Raw genomic sequence first — 12,735 nt, forward strand, 5'->3', positions numbered from 1 at the left:
TAGTTTAGGTAATTGTCCAAAGTAAGTGGAAAGACTGAGATATAAATACAGGAGGTCTGACTTTAAGACCAAAGCTCTTTCTACTCATTATTAATGTAATCTTTAGCCAGTGTTTAAATTTCAACAATAACAAGAGAAATCAGACTAACAAGGGCATGATAACTACGTTGTAAAGTTCCTTCCTTGTACATGCCCGGGTTTTCATGCGTTTGTGCCTTCACTTATGCTATTTCTGCTGTCTGGGACACTCTGTCTCTACCCTTTCTCTGCCAGATTTATATTCATTCTGTAAGTTTGGCTCCAGTGTTCACTCTTCCAGAATGTCTTCTCTACTCTATAAAAATAGAATAAGTGCATGTCCATCTAGCATGCCCTGCAAGGGGTTGAAAATGCCTATTTACATTCTTGTTTGCCTGAATGGTCCATAAGCTCTTTGAAGGCAAAAGCCTTCATGTCCATGAAGATCACATGTTCAATTTAGTTTTTATTTTTTGTTCCTAACAGTTTTATTGAGACATAATTCACATACCATTAAATTCACTCTTTTTGAGTGTACAATTCAGTAGTTTTTAGTATACACCCAGAGGTCTGTAACCATCAACACTGTCTAATTTTAGAACACTTTTATTATCCTTATTATGGATTGAATTGTGTTTCCCTAAAATTCATATGTTGGTCTCAACCCCCAGTGCCTCAGAATGTAACTGTATTTGGAGATAAGGTCTTGATAGAGTCGATTAAGTTAAAACTAGGCCAGCAGAGTGGGCCCTAATCCTATATGAGTGTTGTCCTTACAAGGAGAGGGAGAGACCACGGACACACTTGCACAAACACAGAAAGGTCATGTGAAAACAGAGCAAGGAGGTGGCCACCTACAAGCCAAGGAGAGCAGTCTCAGAAAAAAACCACCCTGCTGGCACCTTAATCTTGGACTTTTGGCCTCCAGAACTGTGAGAAAATAAATTTCTGTTATTCAAACCACCTAGTCTGTGGCATTTCATTATGGCAGCCCTGGAAAACTAACACAGTCCCCAAAGAAATCCCTTATCTATCAGCAGCCACTACCCATCTCCACTCTCCATAGCCCCTGGCAACCACTTTTCTTCCTGTGGGTTTGCCTGCTTGATATTTCATATAAGTTGAATCATAGAATATGTAGTCTTTTGTTACTTCTTTCACTTAGCATATGTTTTCAAGGTTTATCCACACTGTAGCATGTATCAGTATTTCATGGCTTCTCAAGGTTAAATAATATTCTATGGTATGGATATACCACTTTTTGTTTATCCATTTATCAGTTGATGGACATTTGGGTTGCTTCCACCTTTTGGTTATTATGAATAATGCTGCTGTAAACATTTGTGTACAAGGTTTTGTGTGGATATATGTTTTTGTCTTTTGGGTATGTACCTAGGAATGGAATTGCTAGATCATATCGGTAATTTTACATCTGTAGTAAATTTTCTGGCTGGTGAGTTACTCTATGATTTCCTCAAGCTCAAGGATAATCATTTTTTTCAAATACTACTTTTATGTCACTCTCTTGCTAAGGATCTTACAGCTCTTATATTCCCCATCAGACAAAACTTATTAAGCCTCAAGTTTAAGGTATTCTATCAACTGGACCCTATCTGGACTATTAATCATTATTCCCAAACCTGACCCATCTACCTCCTCTATTCATGATCCTATCTCTGTATCCTTTTTCTTGCTTCTATTCCCTACTCTGTCCCCTTCTGTTCTATCACATCTGAGAAAAGGATAGACGCCCTCCAAGAGTCGTCTTGTATTCACAACTCAGAATTCAGGGCATAGAGAAGATGGTCCTGGAATGAAAAATAATCTGCTGAATTATCTTAATTAACCATAGAGTAAGGGGCTTGGGTTAGATGACATAAAAACTCCATTCAGGCTAGATGTGGTGGCTAACAACTGTAATCCTAGCACTTTGTGAAGCCAACGCAGAAGAACTGCTTAAGTCCAGGAGCTTGAGACCAGCCTGGGCAACATAGTGAGACCCCCTCTCTATAAAAAGTAAAAAAATTAGCTGGGGGTGGTGACATGTGGCTGTAATCCCAGCTACTTGGGAGGCTGAGGCAGGAGGACTGCTTAACCCTAGGAGTTTGAGACTGCAGTGAGCAGTGATTGCGCCACTGCACTCTAGCCTGGGCAACAGAGCCAAAGTCTGTCTCTTAAAAAACAATAATGATTTTTTAAAACTTCATTCATACCTGAGATTCTCTGATTCCGTTGAGCGATTATCTTCATCAGCTGGGCCCACCCTGCCCTGAGATCCCTTTACTTCCATTTCTCTTGCCTACCTTTAAGTAGTTGGTTACAGTGAATGCCTGAGTCTCCTACTACAGCATTAGTGAGGATAGGTTGGAACCTGGAACTGGCCAGAATAGAGGAGATGATGTGGTGGTCCCTTTCCTCCTTGACAGTCAGAGCTGTGGAGTCACATCTCTACTAGCACCACGACTTGTTTAATCAGGCTGTGGTGCTAAATCTCTAAAATACGATGCTGAGTGCAAGAAGCCAGATGAAAACAGTGCATACCATATGGTTCTATGTATTTCAAATGCTAGAAAAGACTTACCTATAGTGACAGAAGCATATCAGTATTTGCCTGGGGTTGGGGTAGAGGAGGATTAGAAAGAGCACAAGGGAACTTTTTGAGGGTGTAGAAATGTTCTATGTTTTATTTCTGGTGGTGGTTACCACAGTGTGTAAATTTGTCAAAGCTATTAGAAATGTGCACTTCAAATGGGTACCTTTTATTGTCTATAAATTATTCTTCAACGAAGTTGGTTTCTTAAAAAGTTAGGCTACAGTAATGAGAGGGCAGCAGAGGAGAGAAAGGCTGCAAAGGCATTTTTAGCCTTTAACCTGGAAGGTTCTCTGGTTCAGATCACAAGGTTGAATACCTTTTATGGTGATCAGAGTTCCAGAGATAATAGGAGCTGCCATGTACATCTATTCCCAAGTTACACAGCAATATGAAAATTACTGCACAACACCGTAGTTACACTGCTACACACATGTTCTGTCACCCTAAATTGTGTTCCTTGGTATGGGGAATGTTGTTGCCTAACAAGTTTTGTGTGCCTCAGCTCTTCCCCTAAAACGTAAGCTCCTAGAGGAGGGTTTTGGTTTTTTGTTTGTTTTTTGGTTTTTTTTTTTAAACTTTTTTTTACTTGCTCTTTGGTGCCTAGTGTTACTAGGGCCCATTGAATTCATTCGTTATCAACTCAGTTATCTTTTGATTGAACATGGTGTATGCTACAGTCTGATCCTCTGGACTAAGAATTGGGTGCTGATGACATCAAGAATCAAGGGCCTCAAGAAGGCCACTGTGGCGGTAGCAGAGGCAGCAAGATGGAGTTCCTGGGAAGCAGTGCCATGGGGCCCAGCGCCAGTGATGGCAGGGAAGTTGTCCTCAGTCTGGCCCTCCAGAAATCCCTGGTGAATCTGTGACCCACCCATTAAATTTATAATAAATTCCTTTTGGGCTGCGGTCAATATGCTAAGTCTTATTTTGTTGCTTGGAACCAAGAGACCTGATAAGATAACAGAAAGGAGAGTACATATGTATTAACATTCTTTAAAGTAAGTTACTTTGTGTAGAACTGGTGAAATCTTGTTTTCTCTTTCTTAGAGAAAAGCAAGAGTAGGGAAATCAAACAGAGGCAGGAAAAATGTACACACTGTCCTTGAGAAGAGACCTGGTCATTTTAGATATAGCCAATACCAAGATACATTATTTGATCATAAGGCAGAATAAAAATTAGATGGGGTCTACCAGGTGTAGAAATAGCATAACATCTCCAGAAAGACTACATCCTGCCCTACCTGCCCTACATTCTACCCAATGCAAGATTTCCTTCTGTGGCAGATGGGCCAGCTAAACTCAACTTGACATCACTTAATGAGGCAATGTCCTCCTGACTGTGATTCTTGTCTGCTAGTCCCACTTCTGCAGCCTAGAACAGCATAGATCATGTTTACCTCTGAATACACTGCAGCTCTTCAGATATTTAAAAAATCTTTAGTTAAGGCAATGGTACTCAAACTTCAGAGTGAAACAGTACCCCCAGGATCTTGTTTAAATGTAGATCCCTAGGCCAAAGCATGGAAAGTTTGATCTATAGTAGGTTTCAGCTGGGTTCTAGGAGCTGTAGGTAATTCTGCTACAAGTGATTTATGACTTTCATTTTGAGTCCCTACAGTATGCCCAGTTCTGGATGGGGGACTGGGGATATAAAAACAAACAGAAATAGACAGTTCTCCAAGGAAGATATACACATGGCCAATAAGCACATTAAAAATTACTCAGCCTCTTTAGCTATCAGGGATATGCACATCAAAACCACGAGACCACTTTACACATACTACATACTAGGAAAGCTAGAATGAAAAGGACAAATTATAAGTATCAGTGAGGATGCAGAGAAATTAAAACCCTCATACACTGCTGGTGGGAATGCAAAATGGTACAGCCACTTTGGAAAACGATCTGGGAAAAGAGAAGACAGTCACATGTGATACTGTTTACCAGTCTTCAGAATTAGGAATGATATCTACCCCAGAAAAGGATACTTTCCATTTGATTTACTAAATTTTGGACACTGCCTAGATACTGAAGTGGAAATTCCTTTTAAATCTCTGAAAATATGAGACTAAAAACATTGATGAAAGATCAAAGCTACAGATGTAAGCTTAGGATCACTTGCTCTCAGGTAATAGGAAAACTTGGGAAAGTAAGTAGAGTGAATGTGAAACACACCTACACTTAAACCATCATCCTTCACCCCAGAGAATGTTTTGCCAGATAAACTTGGAATGTATTATTAGAAGGCTGAATTGCCTTGATGAAAAAAGCAACCAGAGCCAGTTAAGGGCAAGACCAAGAATATTTTCTCTCACTAAAATTGGCCTCCAATACCTTTATGTTTAAAACTCCATGTGAGGTTATACAGATCTGCTCAAATGAGATAACTTCACCCTTGCTCATTGTTTTTAGACCCGTAGAGCCAAAATAGTTCAATTATTCTGATTGCTACTGAACTACGCCATACATCTGTCTTTTAACAGGGGCTGCTTTAACTGCCCTCCCTCCCCATAATATCCATAATATTCTGTGTTCGAGGCCATAGAATTGGCATGGTACCTGTGCAGTCACATAGGACCCAGTGCTTAAAAGAGTCTCACACTTGGATTAGTGCTCTGTTTTCACTGGCTTGAAATTCTTAATAATTTTTTAACAAGGGACTATGCATTTTTCACTTTGTACCAGGCCCCACAAATTATGTAGCTGGTCCTGTCTGTGTTAGTCAAGCATAAAACCTATTTACAATTGACTCTTGCTAAACTAACCAACATCATTCTTGGTCATGGGATCAACTTTCCTTTTACATATTCCATTAAGTGGGGCAGGGCTCAGTTCTGTCAATCCTCTATGTGTCTGTCAATATAGTAAGATCTCTGAAAGGGATGCAAGATGTTGGTTACAGATGGGGAAGTCAAGGCAGCTACAGAAACACTTAAAAGAACTAAAACATCATCTGTCAATCCAAATGGGAGTCAATTGTGTGCATACTTTGATACAAGTCCATTAAATGCATATACTTCACCCTATGTGAATGGATCTTAATTTGGCTTCTTGAAAGGGCTATATGGAATAATTAAATGCACATATCTGCACATTGAAAGGGCATCAGTGAATGGTGTGCCTCTGATGGAACTTTCATTACATGTTCAAAATCAGGTTTTATTTGTTATGGGTTACATTTCTAAAGTTCAGGAAAATATGAATATTAAGTCATAACAGTTTTACAGTAACACAAAAATGTATGTAAAACACAAAAATTAATGTACATATTTCCTCTTTATAACAACTTTATTGAGATGTAATTTATATACCAAAAACTCTGCACATTTAATGTATACAATTTGATGGGTTTGGGCATATGCATATACCATGCTATTACCATATACAATTTCTTTCTGTATTTGATTCTCTAGCTCCAGATAAAAGTACCTGAAAATAAAGTTCATAGTAGCTTTGATTAGCTAAAACATATTTTCAGGGGAACCAAGAAGACTAGTACTTCTCCATAACATAATTTCAAATGTATTTTCATTGTTCATTAAGGGTTCTCCTGAACCAGAGATCAGTTATATCTTGTATTAAAAAATTTTTAAATCTTTCTTTTGAAGCCTCCTGATAGTACTACTATAAAACCAAATGAAAAGATGCTTTTGAAGTACTTAGTTTTTTCAAAAGAAAAAGTTACACTATTGTTAACATAGAAAATGGAAATTCTTTGGAATAAAAGCATTATTAGCTTTACAAAATTTTACTTCCATTTGGGCCAGTCACCTCTCCTCAGTTACCTCAGGTGTAACCAGGGATAATTCCTGTTACCCAGACAGACTTGTTTGTGAGGATGGGAGAGCTAATAGGTATGATCATCTCAGCAGCTAAAATTAGGGCTGATATCCCTCTCTTGTCTATACCGTAGTATGAATCTCTTAAGGGAACTGCGATATCTTGAGGCATAAAGAGATGAAGATAAGTCAATGGGTTGTATCTACATAAAATACAATGACATGCAATATCTAGATATTACACCCAGAGCTTTCTTTTAGTCCTCAGCCTAAAGGGGAGATTCCTCAATGTCCAAGCAGCTCTAATCTGGGGCTGGTATTGCTCTCTCTAAAATTGGAAGCCCAGGACAGGAGGGTTTGCCCCTGTGGCTGCATTCCTATAGACACAGAGGGCATCTGCTTTGACTCCCTTTGTTATCTTCTCTCAAGGCAGAAATGGCAGGCCCTTGATGACATAACTGTACATCAGGATGCACAGAGCAAGTTTCTCTCTGTTCTCCACTAGACCCATAGAGAACAAGCTGGCAATGATTTCTGACCAATAGGAATATGACTCACAGGGAGTTTCAAACATTGTGTGTTTCTCTCACTACAACATGTAGCATATATTCTGGAAGAAGGCACTCTGATCTTGGGGAAACACACTTAAGAATAAACAGTAGTCACTGAACATCAGAACCATCAGCTCCCCAGGAGAAACCATTAATGAGAGTGTCTGGATGCTTTTAGGCCCCAAATGGATGATTTCCCTGAGGACCTTCATATCTAACCGTGATAAGGGAAAAACACAGTGAGTGTGCTGACCCCTGCTAAAGGAACAAAATATCTTCAGGCACTGCATGAAGCTGAAATCTGGAAAACACAGCCTCTCTGAAAACACCTAACTCCTAGCATAGGCAAGGAGACCATGTCTACAAGGGGAGGGATGGGGGCAACCATCTAGATCTCTCTATTCCAATCCCATAGCACCCATTCATCCCAGTGTGAAATCTCTTCAGCAGAGCAGAAACACACAATGAGGCAGAGACAGACCGAACCAGCCCAGAGACCTAAAAGTGAAAGTCTTCACTGATCTCAAGGCAGTAAAATAAAGCGCTTCGGAAGAAAACCCAAGTGCCATTTCTCCCCACCCTCATTCATGCCTTACTCCCCTGTAAAATGGTTCCAACTCTCCAGAAAAAGGGAACTGATTAACACACAGTATACTTGGTCTCTTTGCACTATTGCCCAAACATAGAAACATAAACATATGTAAGAAAATTGTATCCTTCTGCTACTGGAAAAACAAGAGCTTTAGTGGTAAATTTTGCTCCAAAATCTCTTCCAATGATCTTTCATTTTGGGTGTTTCTGTCAGACTAAATATTTACTGGTTAAACAAACATAGTATGAACTACCAACTAGCATTTACCATACACACTATTCAACACTCCTTATCCTCTTTCCTTGTTTTATTTTTATTTCATGATGATTATTACTTTTAAAGACAGGGTCTCACTCTGCTGCTCAGGTTGGAGTGCAGTGGTGCAATCATAGTTTGCTGTAACCTCAAACTCCTGGGCTCAAGTGATCCTTTCACCTCAGCCTCCCCAGTAGCTAGGACTACAGGCATAGGCCAGCACATCCTGATTTTGTTTTTGGTAGAGATGGGGTCCTACTATGTTGCCCAGGCTGGTCTCAAACTCCTGGCCTCAAACAATCCTCCCATATCAGCCTCCCAAAGTGCTAATAATATAGGAGTGAGCCACCATGCCTGGCCCCTGATTTATTTTTATCTATAGTCTTTAATCACATTTTAGTATATTATATATTTGTATTTATTGTCTATTTCCTTCCAAAGCCTCACTAGACTGTCCCCTCCCTGAGAACTGAGACTTTGTTTTGTTCACTGCCTGAAACAGTGCCTGACATTGTCAGCATTCTATCCATTGACCAAAGACTGAATGAAGACATTCACACTGTAGATTACTTATAGTAAACACTACTTTCTAATTTTTACAGACTAAATGATTCTATTGCTTAAGCACTTGGCTGATAGAAACTGCATCTCTATTTTTTACTACAGCACCTGAAGAGATAGGTCTTCAAATCAAAGTGACCCCCTTCCTGCCTGAGGAACACAGCAAGACATCAAGGCTCTCCTGCCCCAGGGGTGCCATGGTCCAGACAGTTTATTAAGACATCAGCCTTGCTTGCCTGAGGCTAGTCCTCCTGCTACATCTGGAAAGAAAGGTGAAGCAAGCTCGCCCTTGGATCAGAAAAAAGGAAAAAGCAGGGTGAAAAAACTGTCCAACTGTACCTTAGAAGGGTAATTTCAAACCTTGGTTTCACCAACTAAGGTACAACCATCAACCTAAATGATAAACCCCTCCCTTGGCCATCTTCAGCAATTCCACATCTATCGGGTACGTTTTTTATTTAGAGACAGGCTGTCACCCAGGCTGGAATGCAATGGCGCGATCTAGGCTCACTGCAACCTCCGTATCCCAGGCTCAAACGATCCACCCACTTCAGCCTCCCAAGTAGCTGAGACTACAGGCATGCACCACTATGCCTGGCTAATTTTTTTTTATTTTTGTAGAGACAGGGTTTCACTATAATGGCCAGGCTGGTCTCCACCTCCTGGGCTCAAGCGATCCACCTACCTCAGCTTCCCAAAATGCTGGGATTACAGGCATGAGCCATGGTTCCCCTCCATCATCAGGTAACTTGAGATATCCTTCACTGGAAGAACCTCCACTCCCTGCAGTTCCTCTAGATTTATCATCTGCATCAGGACTTATGTCTCTCTTGCTCAGGCCTGCAGATTCATGAGAGGCTTCAAATGTTGACCTTTTTTTTTTTTTCCTTTTTTTTGAGACAAGGTCTGGCTCTGTCACCCAGGCCAGAATGGCACGAGCTCAGCTCACTGCAACCTCTGCCTCGCAAGCTTAATCCTCCCACCTCAGCCCCCAGAGTAGCTGGGACCACACCCGGCTAATTTTTGTGTATTTTGTATACATGGGATTTTGCCATGTTGCCCAGGCTGGTCTCCAACCCCTGGATTCAACCGATCCACCAGCCTTGGCCTCCCAAAGTGCTGGGATTACAGGCACGCGCCATCCTGCCCGGACAAATGTTGACTCTTAATAAGAGCTCTAAACCGGGTTACAGCCTCTGTCCCTAAGATACACTGACAGCTTGGAAAGATGTTCACCACAACTTTAAATGTGTGTCCCATTTCTGGGCCACCCCAAGTCTAATACACTAGGAATTAAAATTTATAATAATCTTGTCAGTTGTGTAATCTTACATTGTATTGTATTTTGGTATGTTAATTTTTTATCAAATGTAAATATTTAAAGCATATCCCATTTTTGTTGTCCTGTGTTACACAGTCTTATAGTTAAATAGGCCTCAAAAGAATGAAAGTGGCTCAGATCCCTCTCAACTTCTAAGAGACCCTGATCTCTCTCATCCCATTGGCCCTTCTAATAGAGTTATTGGCATTCACATCCTATTTTCAGCCCAAATGTCAGTTCCTGAAGTACAAAGGCTGTGGCTGCTTCAGATACTTGATGAATGACTGAAACTGCTCTTTGCCATTCTCATGGACACTGGAGAGTTAAGTTTGGTTAAACTGACGGCTTTTTCTTTTCAAAAAGAAAAAATATACATATACCTTTGTGTACATACAAGCTAGGAAACATCAAACTAATACATGGACGGCAAATAAAACCAGATCTAGCTCATGCCAGTTACAATGGTCTGTGAAGATAAGAAGATTTCTTCAGATTTACTTCTCAACCAATTTGTGCTTTTCCTAGGGAGAAATTAAAAGTTTGTTAAATACCTATGTTTAGTCTTTTATTAATTTAGCCAGTGAAATTAAAGTACTGGTAGACCGTAATTAAATGAAGACATTTTGGACCTTGAATTAATGCTGCCATTGGAAACGTTGACATGTCTTAACAGTTGGTCTACATGTTACATTACCACCATCTACTGTTCATAATGGTCAATTTTTAAATAGTGACTTTTATTCTTATTTCCCTCAGTGAATCTTTTGTAAATTTAAATATCACATATACTTGTGACCACTAATTTCAATACGGGGCCCATGGTATCCAACATGGGTAGTATTTCCCAATTTGGGCTCCTTGGTACACTAACGCTAATAACAGTGTCCCGGGGGTGGGGTGGGGGAGGGGAGAGGAGTTCAGTAGTGAAACATGTTTTGGAAATGCTGCTTGCTACATCCAGGCTTAAAAAGTCACAATTTTACCCCAGCAAATTTAAGGATCTGAGTTCTTCAGTAAAGAAACTGGTTCAATGTTGTGGTCCAAGCTTGTATAATCATGGAAATCTTTTTAGGTATACCACCTATTAATATTTTTCAAGACATCAGAGTTTGGTGCTGTAGGGCTTAAGGTCAGTGGGTAGGAGCCTATTCCAAAAACTCATAGCTGCAAGTGTTTCATTCTATCAAATGTCAACAAGAAAACTAGACAATTTTACAACATAATTTCTGCTCATAACTTGCCACCAGGTTTACACTTTTCTTATACTACCTTCAAGAAACATAGAATGGCAAGGTACCACTGTTGTCACTATCACTTCACAGCAGTTATTTCTGAAAGTGAAAAATCATCCCACCACTAGGCCTTAATAACAAGTTTACAGCAGTACTTCTCAAATGTTGCCAGCAAAACACCCCTGACAGTAAAGAAGGATAAATTCAAACCCCTGGAATGAGACTGCCAAAAACAGCACGTTTCTGAAATCTTGTATTTTATCTTAAAAATTCATGTAAGAAATAGTGGCGTGTTTGTGAAATGACAAATGTTCAGGGTTATCCACTGCAGTGGTATTTTTAATAAGAAAAGATTTAATATAACCCAAATGCACATGAACAGGAAAATGGTTAAATAAATTAGATTACAACCATACCGTGGAATATACTATTGAGTTTTTTTAAAAAAGAAAAAAAGAATGGGGAAATGTTCTACACACTAACATGGAAATGTCTCCAAGATATTGTGTCATATGAAAAAAGCAAAACCCCCCCCCCAAAAAAAAAAAAAGAAGTGTACAATATGCTAGCTTTTATCAGACAGGGGAAAAATAAGAATCTGTATTCTTAAGTTGCTAAAGTATGCATAAAGCAATTCTAAAATGAACCAGAAGGAACTCTTAACAGTGGTTACCTTTCAGGGAAGAGGATGAGAACTCAGAAAAAGGGAGATAAGGATGAGGAGAAACTCACAACTAGATCTTTTGATGTTTTTTGAGCCATGTGAATGTGTAACCTATTAAAAATTAATTATAAAGTCAAAAATCATGCAAATGTTTTACTCTACTTCATAACATATTCAGATTTGTCTTAAGAGTTTAAGAAGCAGGGCATAGCTACTCTGGAGGCTGAGGAGGGAGGATCACTTGAGACCAGGAGTCTGAGACCAGGAGTTTGAGACCAGACTGGACAACACTGAGACTCTGTATCAAAAAAAATTTTTTTTAATATATTTTTTAAAGGTTTTAAAAATTACCCATATATTTTCAGTATATAACAGTATAACTTAATCCATATTTAAACTATGATTGGTAGGTTATCTGAGATATATAGGGTCTTGTGTGAAACATATGGGTTTAGGCCACTTAAAAGTTGCTTAAACATTTAGCCTTCATTCCATTTGGTAAACCAACATCAATACAAAAAATATCTGGAATCTCTACTAAAAAATACTTGTTCGACAGTTTGGGATTTTTATCTACAGGCTTGGGTATTTTAGACCTGGCAATATTAACCCCAGGGAGGGTACCAGGACTCATGCTCAAAATTAGTACTAACTTATTTTGGAAGTAACTACAGAGAAAATGCCACAACACTGAAATGACAACCCAAAATGGGGAGTGTCACAGAGTTATGCGCACTGGTTGGGAGGCAAGAAACCTCAGAGGCAAACCTTCTGCTTTATAATCTAATGTAACTGGAATTAAAACTCTCCAAGTATTTTCAAAATATTTTTTAAAGCTTGGTGATTCTTTTTAAAATTAAGCAGTCAGGCTTAAGTCAAACAATTTTCCACTACATTTCCCAAATTTTAAATAAGTAGGCTTCATTTGGTTATACTAATTTTTTTTTGGAGGCAGGGTCTCACTCTGTCACCTAGGAAGGGATGCAGTGGTGTAACTCTAGTTCACTGCAGCCTTTACCACCTCAGGCTAAGGCAATCCTCCCACCTCACCCTCCCGAGAAGCTGGGACAGACTACAGGCATGCACCACCATGCCCGCTAATTTTGTATCATTATTTGTAAAGACAGAGTCTCCCAATGTTGCCCAGTCTGGTCTGGAATTTCTGGGTT

At 39.5% G+C, this 12,735-nt stretch overlaps 1 protein-coding gene across 5 annotated transcripts in view; it reads right to left on the reverse strand.

Annotated features, from left to right (window-relative positions):
- The window catches only part of NEK11 (NIMA related kinase 11), a 302,909-nt gene that overhangs the window by 266,726 nt on the left and 23,448 nt on the right, over window positions 1–12,735 (reverse strand). The gene's annotated exons all lie outside the window — the stretch shown is intronic.

This window comes from Chlorocebus sabaeus, chromosome 15 (genome assembly GCF_047675955.1).
Source record: "Chlorocebus sabaeus isolate Y175 chromosome 15, mChlSab1.0.hap1, whole genome shotgun sequence".
Taxonomy (NCBI): Eukaryota; Metazoa; Chordata; class Mammalia; order Primates; family Cercopithecidae; genus Chlorocebus; species Chlorocebus sabaeus.